We start from the raw sequence: 18,239 nt of genomic DNA, 5'->3' as shown, positions 1-18,239 counted from the left end.
CCTTAGAAATAGTCATGTGGGAAAAATCCCAGTAGCTCAACTAGGCCAAAATTTCTTAATTCACATTTCTCCCATAATCTGATGCTCAGTTTGAACTTGAGCAGGTCATCTTGACCAGTGGTCCCCAACCTTTTTTGCGCCACGGACTGGTTTATGTCCGACAATATTTTCAGGCCAGGCTTTAAGGTATCGCGGATAAACACAACAAAATAAAACCAGTACCAGTACCAAACAAACCAAACCAAAAATAAATAAATTCATTCATAACAAACGGGAAAAGATGCAGGGAAACAGAGTTAATGATAAAAACGATAAAAATAACGATAAAAGCGATAAAAACCCTGAAAACCATAAATTTCACACCTCTGGCAGCCCGGTACCAAGCGACTCACGGACCATGGCCCGGGGGGTGGGGGCCGCTGATCTTTACTATGTCTACATTCCTAAATGCCATAAGATTAGCTGATTAGCCAATAATGGGCAGCAGAACAGGTATATAATAAATAAATACTTTCAGGATCTGTAAAAAAAATCATAACATAATGGTAAAAAAAATTGCAATTCTATAATGTCTAATTTGCCATAGTTGTAGTACAAAAACTTAATTAGCTGATTTTGGCAGGGTCATGTATGAGACACACACCAATATTCATGAAGTGAGCCAAATAATAACTGACAATGAGCTGATGAAGAAGAAAGAAATATGAGCACTTCCTGATTAGTTTAAATTCAACCTCCATGCTGCTGAAATTTGCCTGGAAGACAAATTAACAATAATTTGTCATAAATACTTCTTAGTTTGGTGTTCAATTTCAGCTTTAACCTGCTGTACCTGCTGTAGTTGTGTTATTATCAGTATTAGATACTCATGTTTGGTGTTATAGTTTAGTTCATGTCAGACATTAGTACCTATATATCACCCTATGTCAGAATTTGCAGTAGGTGTATTGCAGTTTTATACAGAAATGTATAGTAGAGCCAAATTATTCCCTGAAAAATAGATAAATAAATAAAAATAAGCCCCGAGCCCTAAAGGCTAAGATGGAGTTGGTGTGAAAGTGTAAACTGCATCACTTATGTGATTATTTCTGTTCTTCGCGGGTTTTAAAATGCGTGTTTCTTACTGACAACACTTTAATCCTCTCCTCTGTTTATTATTGTGACATCCTCATCAGCAGTCTGACATGCTTCTTCAGTGTACAGGCTGTCATTCACACTTGCTTTCTGCTTTCCTCACACTGTAAATATCTGTAAATATACTATAGATATGTGTTGAGGTTCGAGACCAAAGAAAAAGAGGCAGACAGACAAATAGACAGAGACAGAAACACCTCAACAGGACAGAAAAATGACCTTTATTTGTCCTTATGAACTGGTTTAACAGCACGTGGTGGTAAAAGAAAGAAAGGCACAGATAAGGATGGCAACAACAAGGGGGGAGTCTGCGCCAGATAGTGAAAGAGGCAAAGATAAAAAAAAAAGGGCATGCCGGAAAAAGAAAACACACCAAAAAATGAGAGAGAGAGAGCCTTAGCAGCCAGACAAACAGCTCTCTCCACCTTTAATCACCTCCTGCAGGTCAGCTTCTGCCTCGCCTTGACTTGCCACAATCTTCCAACTAACACTGAGCCAAGCCATCAAACAGCTATCTCTTCTTTTGCCTCCCCTTCTCTCTTTTCTCTTCTTTCTCTTTACACAGACAGAAAAGCAGAAAAGACCTTGATGTTTTTCCAATAATTGGCAGCAGAGGTTGACTTTTTTCCCTCTACTCCCCTCCCTCTTTTTCTGTTTATCTTTTTCTTCTGTTTTTTTTGCTCTTCCTCTTCCTTTAGAGATGAATAGTTGGCCCGGGATCAAAGGCAGACCCCAACCAGCCATTCTGACCACCACAAAGGGGCGTTGGGCGCTGGCTTGGGGCCAGGTGCTACACATGACCACATAGCCAGGGACAAGCCGTGCAGATGGGGCCCGCAGAGCCCTTGTCGCCTCCACCCCCTCTGCTGCATACGAGAGGTCAGCGGCTAAAGTATCAGAGCGTGCGCTTCCTGTAAGACGATCTAGCCTCGTGCAACTCATTCCATTTTGTTCCCATCTGTCTTTGTCTTATATTCATGTTTCAGTTTGTCAGTTTGTTTACTTCCTGCAACTGCTATGCCTTTGTTTCCTTCCTCACCTATCGTGCACTCTTCTTCTCTGACTCTGTTTTTCTTTGCTGTTCCAGAGTATGGATCTGAAAGAAACTGTCTGGCTGTACAACGGGAACAGAACCAGCAGAGGTAAACATTTTTGCCCTTGTGGACAGAAACATGTTTAAATGTTAAAGAAGACCCGACTTGAGTTTAGTCGAACACTTCCCCTTACTCTCAACAGTCCTTGTTTAAATATATAAGTCCTGCAGCCAAGTCCGATGCAGCCGCAGCCAGTACAAATAAATTCTTGTGGAGGACACAAAATGTGGGACAGATAAAACAAATGAACAAGCCCTTGTAGTCCAAATATATATGCAACACCCAGCTTGCTTTTCAACTCCTTCAACTGACACGTTTGCAGAACTTGTCTGAGAGTGGCCAAGATGATGTTACTGAGTCAGAGCAGGGCTATAGGCCACGTGTTTTACATGCAAATTCTTATTTTCTGTATTTCAACAAGTCACGCGTGCCACTGTGCACATCTCTTTCACCAGCAGAATCATGACTATTAAAAATCCATTACACATTTATATCTGTGTTACATCTGCGCCAGTTGCGATATGCTGAGATAGATCACAGTGTGTGACCATCATATTGTTTCGACAATCCAGTTCTTCCCTTAATTATATTTTGTAAGCTGCACATGGGAATCAAGCAGCTAGCCTACTTAACTTGTGTATTTCTGTTTAGATATCTCAGTGTATCATTACTTAAAATAGTAAAATACTATTATCTGGAATTTCTAGAGCAGAAAAGTTCAACAGAAAACTATGTGACCAGAAGTGAGTGAATTTATGATTTTAGTAAACATTACATGGTGCAATCTTTAACTTTAACTGGTTTGGGGAATGTACAAGTGTCTGAAACAGCGAAAACATCCAGGACATAAAAGAGCTGACATGGATTTATAGGGGTGAAAAAAAGACAACTGCAGTGTTTTTCCATACTCTGCATGCTGTCATCTGTGGATCCCCGGCTTCAGCCATATGTTTAAGATTAGATGTACTCTTTTGTTGGAGGAGAACACAGTCAACAAAGTTCTGCTGCCTCTCCCTCTGGTCATGAATCAACTGGGCTCTGTCCACACTCTCTCCTTATGGTCTTAATTCTATTAAACACAATGATAACACATTTACAGTACAATGATGATGATCGCATGAATAATGTTCCTCTTAATATTTGTGGGCACGTGTTTTTGTTCTGGGGATGTTTGTGTTTAAACTTTGAGAGAAGAATTGGAAAAATTAGAATGACTGGACTGTTTTGTTGATACTTATTGTGCGTATGTATGTGCTTTCACCCCCACACTCTGTGCTACCTGTTCTGTTTGATGTGAATAATTAAGAGTAATTACATATTACAAAAGTTGTAGTAAATGATCCAGTGATTAAAAATGTATTTATTTGAATTCTTGGCCACTTGGGGGCAGCAGATTAAATTGATAATCCAGCACTGACATATTATCTGTTATTATATCATTTGTTTAACTGAAAATGGGAATTCAATCATCAGTAACGTGTTACCTTTCCTTTGTTCTTGAAGAGAGAAGAACACACAGAATAATTTGTAAACAACAGAGATTTGCAAACAGCAAAGTCAGCATTAGTTCTTACCGTGCTTCAGAGCTCTGTTTTGTCTCATAAAATATATAATCCCTAGTAGTTTAAAAGAAATACACTGGATCTTTAGCTTCCAAATGCTTCACTGTGTTTACTAGCTAGATAACACACTTTATCTGTTTGCCATTAGAGGCAGGCCAGGTAGTGTTTGCCTGGTTTGTAATGCAAACAGCTGTCTGATGGTGCTGAATGTGGGTCACAAAAACAAGAACAGTTCGGACTAAATGATCCAGCCTTTAAAACTAACAGGATGGTACAAATAATTGAAGTTAGTTATATGTTTGTGGATCCCTATGATCGGCCCATTTACTTGAAACCAGCTCAAATGAAACATCCAAGATATCAAACCAGAAGCCTACCTCACTAAAGCCACTTTCTTTATGTGTCGTCATATCTGTATTTCTATTGTACTTTAATGATATGTTCCTAGATATGCCACTTAGACTGCTAACACCTCAATAAGACCTTATAGGCTTTCCTTTTATTGTCTTAGTAGGTGTGCAACTCTTGATTTGTATGCTTTTAGCAAAGTTACCAATGTCACTAGCTGGCAGAGCACTGTTGGTTAAATAGACCTACTCTACTGTTGCTCAACCTCAATCAACCCTTGTCCACCAAGAACAGCCTTTTCACTGTTATTCTTTAGTGGTATTAAATATAATCACTTCTATTTAAACGATATTATGAACTCAGCCAAAATTGGATTAACAAAAAAAAATCTGCCTGTGATATGAGCCACATCCCTCATATCACAGGCAGAATCTATTAAACTCAGGTACTGACCCAGATCACTGTCTAAAAACAAAACCCATGGTGTCTTTCCATGAGACTACTCAAAGACTAACAATCTAAATTTTACAAAATTGCATTTGGAAGGTGAAATAATGGCAAATTCAGAATTTGTGTGGTTTCATTTGGCTTACTTTCTCTACAGTTGGGGCAGCCATGATAGAGGTTAGCACGGCTGCCTCACAACAAGAAGATTCCTGGTTTGAACCTCCTCAGCAGCTGTAGCCTTTCTGTGGGGTTTGTATGTGCTCTCTATGTCTCTGATGATGCCATCGACTGCCTTTAGTCTCCAACAAGTAAGGCGTGCTTGTTAGGTTAACTGATGATTCTAAATTTGGTATTTGGTGCAACTTATCCAAGGCGTGTCATCTCTTTCATACAATATCCGCTAGAATAGTCTCCAGAAGAAAGGGGGAAAAAAGATTATTGCAGTTTGAATCAAAACTGCAAATGTAGTCTCCTAAATACATGAAATATAGCTACTGTTACGAACACCAAGGAATAACTAAATCTAATATGGTCAAAATAATGTGTTACAGAGTATTTTGGAAAGATCCCATGTTTAGTAATCTTTTCTGGCTCAAACTAGAAAGTACGTTTGACTCCTCCTTTATTCACACCAGAGCAGGGCTCTGTATGTTTGATTTGGCAGATTTTTACACCAGATTCCTTTCCTGACACAAGCCTGAGGGATTTTTAGACCTCCTCCCAGGACTAAATGAGGGATATTTTTCTTTTTAGGCAAATATGTAAAACAGCAAACTATGAATCCACTTTTCACAATAAGAATAACACATTTTAAAGGACTTTTTAAAGTACTGCTACATGAGTAGGTTCACAGTATAGCTTAGAAAATGTTAACCCCTGCAGCGTAGAGGTCAATAAAGTTAATTAAATGAAACAACATGGCAGACTTAATATAGAAAAAGCAGTTAGTTCCAACTCAGATAATGGCCCACTTAGCACAGAGAGCTTACTAATTAAAAGAGCAGAAAAATTATAATGCAGTTACCTAAATAGGGTCAACTGGTTGGTTGTTTAGCTTCAGTGGTAACTTCTCAGCTGTTAGACAATTATGAGCAAAGAAGGCTGATGTTGTTTTTCTGTAATAATGGGCATTATTTTCACTTTTATGTGTTCCTCCTACAGAGAAAATAGGCCTGATCTCTCCCTTTGTGGTTGCTCCAACTGCTCACTTCTACCACCCACACAACACATTTTCCCAGGCAACAATGTTCCTACAAAGTTTACACACAATAAATAACGATATGCCCAAAGCAGTTAGCAGTGGCCCCGCTCTCCGTTTCCTGGCTGGAGTTGAAATGAAATGGTAATTTTGACTTGAGGAGGATTTCAAAGGGATGGCCTCTACTTTTCATCTTGGTGCATACCACGAGCTCGCCGACACATTCACGCTGGGATTTGAGGAAAGAAAGAAGAAGAGAAAAAAAGGCCGAATTTTAAGTTTTTCTATGAACTTCCTTCTTTCTTTTTACTGCCATCTCCCCACAGAAAAAGAGATGTAACATTGTTGAGATCTCTCCCCCAGATGGACAGCATTTATATAAACAACCACCCCCGGTTCACAGAACGTTTGATTGATGTGTCATTGTCCAAAGATTGTTTCCAGGCATTTGAATAGATAATTCAGAGTATTTGATGTAGACATTTTTCTTCAAAGAGCCAAAGGTCAGATGTGGGGGTAGAGCAAGGGTGTCCTCCATCTCCCATGCTATTTTTGCATCCAAGGCTCCAACTAGCTTGTCTGCTTCTCACAGGGGAGATTGACTGACACTTGAATCATTCTTCTGCTTAAGATTACAATGTGGCTTCCAAAACTCTGTCGAAAAAGAGATCTCCCTGCAAACTAATGCAAATACCTTTGTCTGAAACAGCAGACCGTAACACTGTTTGGATGTTTCTTGTGTCTCTTTGTTTTCTAGTTCAGCCTACAGTCAGATAGACTGGAGCGAGACCAAAGATACAGTGGATGGATTGAGGAAGAACTCCATTATCTCAGCAGCAAGGAATAAGAAATGGAATTAAAACAGCCGAAACAAGGTTTGTCACACCTCAGCAACGCTGGCTCCTATCTTCCAGAGGGTACTACACTATACAAAATGGGCTATGGCCATTTTCTCATATGAACTTAAGACGATATCAGGAGAATGACGTTTTTTAAAAGAAATCCATAGTTGTTCTTTCTTATTTGTAGCACACAGCAGGAGATAGTCTGCTTCAGCCACTATTGCATTATTGGAAATACACAGTGTGGATCTGGTAAAGAAACCACTTGAAAGGATCTTGCCCGAGTTAGCACCAGACTGTTCTCTGTACTGTTAGCATATCAACTCAGCCCTACACGACACAGACTTTGTGTTAGAGGGCTGGCATGTTAAAGTCTGGCCAATGTCCAATCCAGCAGTTGGAGTCTCTCATGCACCTCTGTTGGATAATGCCTAGAAAAACATCCAGAACTGCAATATTGCAATAGGTGTGTAGAAAAAATCAAAACCATCTCCAAATTGTTCCGTGTCTTATCGCTTTCTTCACAGTCTTAATTATGTTCACCCAGCATTGACAGCAATATCGAGGGGACGCTTTTATGGTGTTGGCAGTCACATTCCAAAGTCAGTGAGCCTTGAAAAAAGTTTCCAGATGACAAACGCTGTGTGTGGGAAAAAGGAAAATAAATACACAGTGGTGTCTTCATTATCTCCGAGCTCCACGGCCTATGAAAGAGGCCAGGGTTAATTGCTGTTGATTAGACGTCAGTATGCATGGCTGAGTGAGCATGCAGATCTCACTGAGGGGGCCACAGAGGGAGAAGAGGAAAGGATGAGGTCACTCACACATAGCGATATGAGATCAGTGTCAAGTGTTCTTCTGTTGTGGGTTTAGGTGGCTGGGAAGCAGATTAGGAATATAAATGAGGCGACGTATTTTATAAGTCTTTGGGTGTGGTTACTGTCGCTGTGTTTGCCGATGGCTTTGGTTCATAAATTTGTTTATTATTTTGCTGTATTATTCATCCATCCAGCTATGTGCCATTAAATTTGTGTGGCTCTCAATATTGTCCAGACAACAAACGTAGAACTGGTTGTTGTGAAAGCACATTTATATATGTATCTAATAATATCTGAAATTGGTCGGAAATGTATTAAATTAATTATTCATCACAACTCATTTGAGTTTTAAGGAAATATCTGTGGGTGTGCAAACTGCTGTCTTCAGCTATCTTTGTGTTCTAGTTAATCAGTGTGCTGCTTCCTTTTAATATAAAAACTGTTAATTAAAGGGAATCTATTCTCATATCTGCTCATCGATATGCTCATTTCCAACTCCACATCTTCATTCTTGAGCTCTTTAACGAGTCAGTTAAATATGATCATTTAATATCTTATAGTGGTCATTGATTCAGCCACTAAGTTTATCCCCTGTTGGAACAAGCAGTGTTATGTTATACTGTTGCAAACAGAAGATTTGAACAGCAGGTGAGCTGTCTCAACTCTGCACTTTGAGGAATTGCTGAGTTTTCACGGGACAGTCCAGCAGATGGCCTCACGTCTGACTCTAGAATTCTCTGATATACCGAGGAGTACAGGGCCAACTCAGTCACCGCACTGTGTCCCTGTCCTATTGCCCAAACCATTACTCTTCCACCACCATGCTCGACTCTAAGAAGAAGGATGATTGTGCTGATGTCCCAAACAGTTCTACTTTGGTCCTATCTATATAAAAGACATTATTACAGAAATCTAGTGGTTTGTTCAGCAACTTTGTAAACCTAAGCCGTATAGCCACGTTCATCTTTAGTGAAGCTGCTTTCTCCTTATAACCCCTCCAGACAGGACACACGTCTTCATCTTTATCTGGTTGTCTGACACCTGCAGACTTTAAGGAGTAGCTCTTGTGTTTTTTGTAGTTTTTCTGAGCATAGCATGTTCTGATGTTCTATTATTGTGACATTGTGTTAACACACACTTGGATGGTCCAGACAAGCAAACAGCTAATGCTTCAGCTTTCTTAGAGGTGGTGACATTTGCTGTTGATCAGTTATTAAAGTGAACCTGGCTGATATTTCTTCTTTTGATTCCAATTGAAGCATTAAGCGTGTACACATATTTTTATTGGACTGCATAAAGCCAGGCAAAAACTTTTTGATTGTATGCTGCTCTGATTTTTTTTTAATTTTGGATTTTTTTTTTGTTGTGCTTGTATTTGCATATGTAACTATACCTATACTCTATGTGCAAAACACAAAATAAGAAAATGCAGTAAAGGTCATTTTAAAGAAGGAAGACATTTTGCTTGGTGACCTTGTAGAGTATCAGTACTTATGGGTTTGATTTTGGCCTCGAATTAGTCAAAAAACCAAACTTCCCTCTAAAAGTCTTGTTTTAGTCAATCAACAATATTCCAAGAGGGACTCTTTAATACAGTTAGTTATAGTATTCCCACCATGGATTGATCATAAACCTTTGAGAAATAAAATTTCCATAACTCTAACCTATATTAAATGTTAACATCCTGACCCTAATATGCTAAGCATTGCGTTCAATATACTATTGTGCGTGTAAAAGATTAGCATGTTAGCATGATGTTAACATTTTGCCCAGAGTATGAGCGTGTTTAAACACAGCCACACGGAGCGGCTAGCATGGCTTTGGATTAAAGTCGAGCATTGAGTAAAGGTTCCTACTCTTGTGCAATGTAAACCGCCATCAACAAGACTTGCGGGCTCTTGCTAGTATGTCTTAATAACGATGTCTGTCTCCTTTTGTGTGTAAAAGATAAACAAGCCCTTAGGTCAACCCTGGGTTATAACAGACAGTGGAGGGCAGGACGTTGTAACCTTCACACTGTTCAAGAGAGCGAGAGCTTGCTTTGTTTAAATTTCCCACATCAAAGGCTGCAATGCAAATTCCTGCAGCTTCCACGCTGCCATTTGATGTTTCAGGGAGCCAAATTATTGTGGTGATTACAGTAGCTGTACACAACCGGTGGAGCAGGCCAAACAAGGGGCCTTGTTGTGACTCTCAATTAGTGGTGTGACATCTCAGCACCCAACGTCTGAGAAGCGCCTAACAATAAGAGAGGCTGTTTGGGCTGATAAAGTGATTTGGCTTGGTGCGGCCCTTTCATCTGCACCGACAGTGGGGTATTTGAGGCTTCTGGGTATTCTCCCTGCACATCCTCACACCTCCCTTTATTGTGACAATAGCGCCACTGTGTTCAGCGTTTCAAAGAGGCTATAGACCTACTTACTCTGTGAGCAACTTATGTCTGTTGTCACTTAGAAGAGTTTTAATGATTTCGAGGCATCTATAACAATAAATTATAGATGATAAACTGAAATAAAGGCCTGCAGGGAAGCATTAATTAAAGAATACAGGATCGCATGTATTCTTTTATAAACCTCTCTTTCAGAACATGCATTAGATACCACACCATTAGCAGAGGACCATTCAGCGTTCTCTGAATAACCGCAGACACACACAGCCTTCTATGAAGTTGTCGATGTTTTTTTGTTTGCATGTTATTGAAAGCCACAGTGAGTTGAAAGGATAACTTTGCCTGTGGGAAGGACAGAGCACCAGAGGATCAGGTTCAGCTATATTTCTGATAACACTTTGCATTCTGCAGACACCAATGACAGCTCTGATGCCTCGCGTTTGATTGTCTCTTTCATGTTCTCCTCCTGCCGTCGGTGTAAGCAGCAGCACTGGAGGTGGAGGTGAAGCGATGGCAAGCGATGGAGGGAAGATTGAGATGTGTTTCTGTCAGTGTGACGGACAGAGGCACTGGAAGGATGTTGGTTTTTGTTGTTTTCATAGATGTAACAGCGAAATAATCCAAATAACCCTCGTGGAAAAGCTATGTACAAAAGCATTAAGACGGGAATCTTTCAGTGCGAGGTAGTACTGTATGTGCAAGAATAGACTTGGCTCACTGTTTCTCGTGGTGCTTCCGACACATGCCCGCTGTCGAAAGCCTGGAATAATAGGATGAGACTAGTGATAGTTTAGTTCATCCTCATTCTCAAGGCTTCAAATAAGACAGTTTTATCAAGTTTTATTGTGGAGAAAAAATGCCTGATCCCTATAAACTAAATAGTACTTTAGGACTAAATTAAGTTGCTATGTCCCCAAAGAGCCAATCAACAGCTGAAAATGAACCAAACATGTTGTTGTCCTGACGTACACACACAGGAGAGGTTCACAGCCGTATAAGAAGCAGTGCTATGAAACATTTGGCAGAAACAAGCTTCTTAAATCATATTTTAGGACCAAGTTGCTAAACATGGAAAGACATTTTCTATGATTTTAATTTCATTTCTATTTGTGCATTTTTTTATGTTTCACTGATCCTTGAAACGAAACGTGTGGTCGTTTATTTAGATAGAGGCATCCAAATTACATTTACTTTTGATCCATGTTTAGTGGTGAGCCTTCCTTCTAGAAGATCTCCTGGCTGCTGTACCTGTCATTTACTCCACAGTACTTCTGCAGCCTCTTAATATGACCTCCACTGTTCTTTAAAAGGGGGCCATTTTCATGTGTCAGTTAAATATTTTCATGGTTATTGCATCAACTCACCTTGCGTGTAGTATTTGATGCTCTGGGATAAAAACACACGTTTGTTTCCTATGTTTTTCCTCTTTTAGTATAATCGTATCCTTTAAAAGCACATAAACACTGTGATTGTAAGAAAGGAATTATAATCAGAGGCCGTCGAAGCTCAGAGAATCACAATTTTGCAGGCTGTCTGAGACCTGCAGTGTTCCTTTCCTATCGTCCCATACGCAGAACATTATGCTGACCTGGGAATTCGTATTCACCACTGTGAGAAAGAAACCCCCGAAACGCTCCTTTCTAAAAGAAACATATAACAGTATTAGATCTAGTTTAATTACACAGGGGCTTGCGGATGGGCCCCTCATCTCTCTCGGCGGTGAAAATGCTTAACGTTTGTTGTTGGTTCAAGGATCTGTAAAGGATGTGCTGGCATGTGTAGGGTTCTGGCAGAGAGGAAACTTGTGGTGGGGGGGTGAACTGTTATTGTTTGAAAAGCGTGTAAGCGGCCTACACAATACCGCATCCACGGAAATGAAGCAAAGACAGAGCGCGAGGGAGAGAAAAAGGCAGAGAGAGAGCAAGACAGAAAAAAAAAGTCTTACGAAGCTTTGACTGACGACTTAACAGGCGAAACCGAATTTGTCTTTTGCCGGGAGATGTCAGATGCCTTGCCAGTGAGAGAGAGAGAGATGGAAAGAGAAAGACAGAGAGAGAGACCAAAAACACACCACAGAATCTCTCTTGCGTCTTTTTCACCCTCTTCTTTCTCCTCCGGTTTAAGACGGCTCCGTGAATGCAACAACATCAAAGGCCTAGCACTCAGAATGTACATTGTTGTTCCAGTAACCACATGAAACAGACAGAGAGAGAGATGGAGAAAGGCTCAGAGAGATGGAGCAAGTTCTTTTTCCTCTTTCTTCCCTTGTACTTAAATAGGAAGCTATGGAGGGGATCGGTTTAGAAACGGTGGAAGATTAACTCTTTTATCTCTTCATTTCAAACGTCCTCCGTTTCCACATCCTCCACATGCTAACCACCGTCAGGATCGTCATGCCTGACCAACACTACTACAAAGGAGAGGTGTCTTCTGTATTAGGACACGTATAACTCCTCCACAAACAGAGCTGATGAGAGCAGAAATAGAGCCGAGGAGGAGGTTTATACAGCTTCATTCCTGACTCATTGTCATTAAGAAAGCCCTCTGTAATCGGAGCTAAACTTAGAAAGGAGCAGGCTCTTTCTCTGCCGCAGACATTCCACATGTGTATGAAAGAGGAACATAACGAAACAGTCCCGAGCTTGAGCCTCAACGTAACGTAACAGGCTTTATTCCTGCCTGGCCTTATCTTTACACAGAGACCACCCAGGAGCAACAAGTCAGTTCTCACCTTTAGTGTGTGTGTGTGTGTGTGTGTGTGTGTGAGGTTTGTACTTTATAAGTGTACAGCTGTGTCTGTATACAAGTCCTATGCTTTTATGTGTGTGTTTGTGTGTCTGTGAATGAATGTGTTTTCTCTGTGTGTGTGTGTGTGTGTGTGTGTGTGTGTGTGTGTGTGTGTGTGTGTGTGTGTGTGTGTGTGTGTGTGTGTGTGTGTGTGTGTGTGTGTGTGCGCGCGCACGCACTTCTACCTCCCACCATCTGGGCCCTGTTTGGAGAGATTTTCTGTAAAAATCACAGTCACGCCGTGGCAGGATTACCACTGTGAAAAGCAGCACCTGGAAGAAACTCAGTGCTCCTGCTCCTTTCCCTCAGATGCTCAAAGAAGTTTCTGGCTTCCCAGCTTGAGGCGCAGGATTTGTTTTTGACCTACATGGGCGTCCTAGGCCTCGTGTTCCCTTCCAAAAAGCAAAAAAAAGAAAAGAGCAAAGAACACATCTGAAATTCACACTAGGCTACATTCAGCAAGGTTACAGTATCACCACATTACAGTAGATAAACAACTGCAAGTGTGTGTGTGTGTGACTGTGGATGTGCGTTTGCACCATATAAATATATATATTTCCATTTTTTATAATTGTGAGCCAGGACATGGATGATTATCCACAGTGAGATGTAAGCCTGTGAATGAAAGAGTTCAATAATCCCAGATGGAAATTGAGTCGGAGCATCTTCACTGAAGATTTCCCATTAGAAAGAATCTTAGTCCAGGATTAGCCACAATTAAAACTGTTTTGATGTTCCCACGCATACACACAAGCGGGCCTTTCATATTTGCGTTGCCATATAGAGACGAATCAATTGCCTGAATACAAGAAGAAGTATTCGAGTGAAGAGACACGTAGCAGCTAGGTTGGATGTTCGCTTTTATTTCTACGCCATGCCATCCAGAAAATGGTTCTATAAACTGTCGTGTAACGGGAGTGAGATGTCCAAATTTTTTGATGGCTTTACTTAGCAGGTCTTAGATGCTATAAAGGAAATAACTCGTTTTAAAAAGACTCAAGAACTCCTCAAGCTACAAATACTGCAGATAAACTGCTATTTTCATTTCTTTCAGATTCTTATTTTTGCTGATTGGTGCGGAGGAATTACAATTGTTCTTCATATCTCATTGCACACTTAAATCAATTTTGCTTTTTTTTTATCTACAAAATGTAAAGCCATCATATAGAAACGTTGATGATGAGTATTTGGCAAAGTCCCTTGAAAAGCAAGTCTCACAACTTGACAGTCATCATCTGTGGACTCTGGGAATTTAACTTGAAATCTGTATCTAAATAAATCTGGTGATAGACATCATTTTAATTTCAGTGGGCACAGCGACATTGAATCTCCTGTCAGATCTGATAACATTTCAAAGGTTTCTGTCAGTTTTACCTAAGAATCTGGTCTTTAAGTGATGGCATATGAACCCTGCTTCTGGGTCCAAACTACTCTGCATTTATTAAGGCTATTGTGTTTTTAACATATTTTAATGCTCTGTATCCTGTACAAGCCCCTAAAGGTCAATGATCACTGTCCGCCTCTATCAGATTTTATTACTACTGTTCATTTTAAAGCTCAGTTTTTAAAACCTTGCGATGTAACCACAGCCCAGCATGCAGCATTATATTAATGACTTGTGGATGGATTATTGTTCTCCTGACTGAAGTTTGGTCCGTTTACAGCATCCTGCCATGCAACTGCATTTGTCCCTAACCGTCGGGAATCCTCGCGATAACTTTTATCAGGTGGAAAAAAGTTAGCGTTCCTCCAGCTTCACTGTGTTTATATTATGCTAACATAGCTGTGTCGGTAGCCATCACGTAGCACATCATTATATACCAGCCAGCCTATGGTGACCAACCATCCTCTTTCCCCCAGACACTTCCCCACTTTTAATGTTCTGTCCGAGGCGTCCAGGCGGATTTTCGAGATTGATGAAAATGTCCGGGTTTTCCTACAGAGGACTCATATGTGTGATGTCATCCCCGAGCTGCTGCTTTGTGAGTTGTTGTTCTGCAGAGGTTTTTCAAGTTAGTTTTTTGCCCTTGTTGACTTGTAAAAGCTTATATGACATTTTTTGTTTCACCATTCATTAACCGCACAGAGAAGGCATCATTTAAATATGTTAAAATTTTCTTCTTCATGTTCTTCATGTGTCCTCTTTTTTGAAAATCAAAATATGGTCACCCTAAGCTTGCCAAACTTCAGTAACACTACAAACCTCACTGCTGTTTAGTTTTCTGTCTTCATTTATGTTGGAAGCAAAAGCAGAGCTATACGTTTTAATTTTTTCAGAGCGTGGCATATTATGCTTGGGTGGAAACTAGCGAGCTAACTTCCTGCTAACTTCTAACTCTGTTAAAATCTGTTTTTTAATGGATGCCTGGATGTTAAATGACTGTGAAACTCTTCCAGAGGTGCGCCTGTGTGCATGCTTCAGGGGAACAAAGAGTTAGTGTATTTTTGTTTCGACCATTTTCTTCTTGATGGTCTTAACGAAATGTTAGCGTTTCAGAACTTTGAGTGCGTGCCTTATCATGTCCTCCATATTAAATGATATATTAAATACATGGATACACAACATAATGAGCCAACATCTTCTTTTAACTGGTACAGTATTTGTCTGTCCCATCCAGTTCTATATCCAAAATCACGACTTTATGTAACTGCTGTTAAAGTTTCCTTACAGGTTGTGTATTAATATGACTTGTTTTGTCTAGAGATGGACCGATCCGATATTACGTATCGGTATCGGTCCGATACTGACCTAAATTACTGGATCGGATATCGGAGAAAAATAAAAAAATGTAATCCGATCCATTAAATATCACGAAAGCACCTCACAAAACTTGCAACACGCCATAACTCACCTCAGAACGTTAGCACGTTGGAGCAGTATGCATCACGTGATAGAGCGGCTGTGGCATGCGGGACCTGTCGGTGGTCTGGATAGCATTTGGAGCTTCGCTAGCAACCCGGCATTTCATCTCCGATAAAGTTATCCCGAGAGAAGTAAAGCAAGTGTGTAAGTCCATCTCTGAATGTTTGTAAAGCATTCCTGCGTTAAGCGTAACAAACGATATATGGAGCGACTGCCTCTTCTTGCTGCTACTTCAATCATGAAACTGCTTAACGATCAGCTGATCGGCTTTTCTGTCGCGAGTCCGTGACTCTAGTTTGCTTTTGGCCCACTTTGCACCAGAAAGAGGAAACCAGCGGCTGAACAACAGCAGCACGTTTAAGCTTGATCAGCTATTGTTAGAATTTATTTAATATTACTTTCTACTCGAGGATCTTTTTCTACGTAGCTGACGCTGGTAACTGTGCAGGGGCGGATCTAGCAAAGTTTAGCCAGGGGGGCCGATAGGGCATGAACAGGGAAAAGGGGGCACAAAGACATACTTTTCTTTCTTATTCTCATTTAAAATGTCTAGCTTTTAATAAATAATTATCTGACACCCAAAGTTTTAATTTGATGTAAAATGAATAGAAGTCAATTACTGTATATAGTAACTATTAAGTCTAATATATATACCCTAGTAAGCTATAGTACTTTTTCCTTTGGGAAGGTACCATCTGTGCAGTCTGCAATTTTGTTGAAGAAAGATGTTGAATCTATTTAATATTCCTTGAAAAATAATTGATTTCTGTGCATTTTTTTTTTCACACTGCATCAAATTAAGGTTGATTACGTTGATTAAGCATCATGAGGTGGAGCGTGAGGGGTGGTTCCCTATTTTTTATTTATTTATTTTTATTGTTGCTGGGAGTTGGAACTCTATTAGTTAGGTTGCTTAATATATATGCTAAGTACTCTTTAAAATACCAGAATAGGGAGGATGGTGTAGGTTTAAGTTTATTAGATTGATCAGTATTGCTGAACTATGAAATATTTTTTTTTGCATACAGGTATAACAGAATAGCTTTAGTGTAGTTGTTGTTTTAAACTTGAGTATGAACTTATACAAAATGCAGCAAGATATTTAAAAAACAGTTTTGGTGATTAAAAAACACTATATCGGATTCATATCGGTATCGGCAGATATCCAAATTTATGATATCGGTATCGGTATCGGACATAAAAAAGTGGTATCGTGCCATCTCTAGTTTTGTCTACTGCTCTGTGCAGACCTTCTTGCCGATCTTGTTGTCATCATTGTCAGCCCAGCGTGGCTATGTGGCCCTTAAGCCATCAAACAACAACAGATGTGCAGGGGGAAGGTTGTTGGCTTAAAGAAGACCCCAGTCCAAATGCGTGTGCAAATACTGTAGCATTACTGCGTATAGCAGACAAAGCTGTGTCTCTAATTACTAAGACAATTAAGTGTGAGCATGAAGCCGAGGAGGGGAACTGCGGTTTAGAGTGAGTGGGTGGTTCGATGTGTCTTCTTTTCCCAGACCCAGTTCAACTAATATGAGGAGTTAGCCATGAAAACAGGTGTCAGAGCAACAACAGATTGTTTCATCCCACAGCATGACTGTGGAGGCAACCAGTAGAGTGAAGTCTCAACATAAAGACAAGCTTGTCTAAATGTTTTTGCTCAGTTCCACAGTGTTTCCTCCTCCAACAACAGCAGCTCTAAAAATACACATTCGAATGCACCTCAAAACACACTCTGATGGCTTTCTTGGTAGTTTCCCCTTCTTCTTCCCTGCAGCAGTAGAGACCAGATGCATAATTACACATTTTAAATGATCAAAACTGTGCAGTCTGGTGAGTCTGCTAAATACAGCCAGTGTTTCATAATGCCAAGGAACTCGTATTAGGAAGACTTTTTTTTATTGTGAATATCACTTCACCAAATGCAGTAATATCCTGACTTTGAGTCCCCTCAGACTGGACTTGTGTTATTTTACAGAAATAACCTGCGACACAGACCCAAAAAAGAAAAGGAAACTGATCATTGTGGTGACTGTGTACAATGTTAGTAATTGGCATTAAGGATCATTTGTGCTAAATCCAAATTAAATACCCGATATTCTCCACAATTGTCTGTTTTTCATGGTTATTTGCTGGTGGAAAGAAAAAAAATGTGTGACAGTAATTTGTATAACAGCACTCAGAAATATCAAAACATTTTTGTCATCACACAAGTGCCCAAATAGCAATTAGCTTATGCAAACTGCTGATTGAAGCTTGGTCCACATACTGACTCCTGTTGCCTAGGTAACGCTCTAACGCTAAGGGTGCAACCCTTCACAACAGTCCCAGTTTCTCATATGACCCCTTGGGTAAATTAATTGCCCAGCCCTGATGGAGCCCTGCAATGTATTTACCACCTCCTCAAATGTAGCCTCTCCTGTAATTGGCAGTGCTTCAATTGCCCACCTTGAAGTTGAGAAAAGTTTCAAAACTTCACATCGCCAGCGGTTACTTCTCCTGTTGCTGCTTGAAGTCTCTGAATGTCATTGATTTTCTATGGTCTCTGGGCCCACGTCGCTTCTGGTTGCTTGATATGTGGACACCCACTTTAGCTTGCCTCGTGTGTGGTGTCACACGTCAAGCATGCCCGCCACAAAGAATTGAAACAACTCATAGATGTGCACCCTCTAAAAGCTCTGGATGTTCAATATCACACAGCAAACATTACTATTTCATGTTTTTTCCTTTTTTACTAGCACCATACTGCTCCGTAGA

At 40.2% G+C, this 18,239-nt stretch overlaps 1 protein-coding gene across 3 annotated transcripts in view; it reads left to right on the top strand.

The window, feature by feature from the left end:
* The window catches only part of LOC146573255 (axin-2-like), an 87,869-nt gene that overhangs the window by 26,646 nt on the left and 42,984 nt on the right, over positions 1 to 18,239 (top strand). For 2 of the 3 annotated variants that reach the window (XM_085277921.1, XM_085277923.1), the window contains exons 3-5: positions 1,833 to 2,047; positions 2,222 to 2,276; positions 6,541 to 6,658. The gene's annotated coding sequence lies outside the window, so the exon portion shown is untranslated. Of the gene's footprint in view, positions 1 to 1,832; positions 2,048 to 2,213; positions 2,277 to 6,540; positions 6,659 to 18,239 lie in introns of those variants that run through there. The other variant, XM_085277925.1, reaches the window with a different exon arrangement.

This window comes from Mchenga conophoros, linkage group LG6, assembly GCF_057382185.1.
Source record: "Mchenga conophoros isolate Kocher_MC1m ecotype Shallow Benthic linkage group LG6, M_conophoros_male_GT1.1, whole genome shotgun sequence".
NCBI lineage: Eukaryota > Metazoa > Chordata > Actinopteri > Cichliformes > Cichlidae > Mchenga > Mchenga conophoros.
Note: the sequence above shows the minus strand (reverse complement) of the source record. Positions and strands in the feature narration are given on the sequence as shown.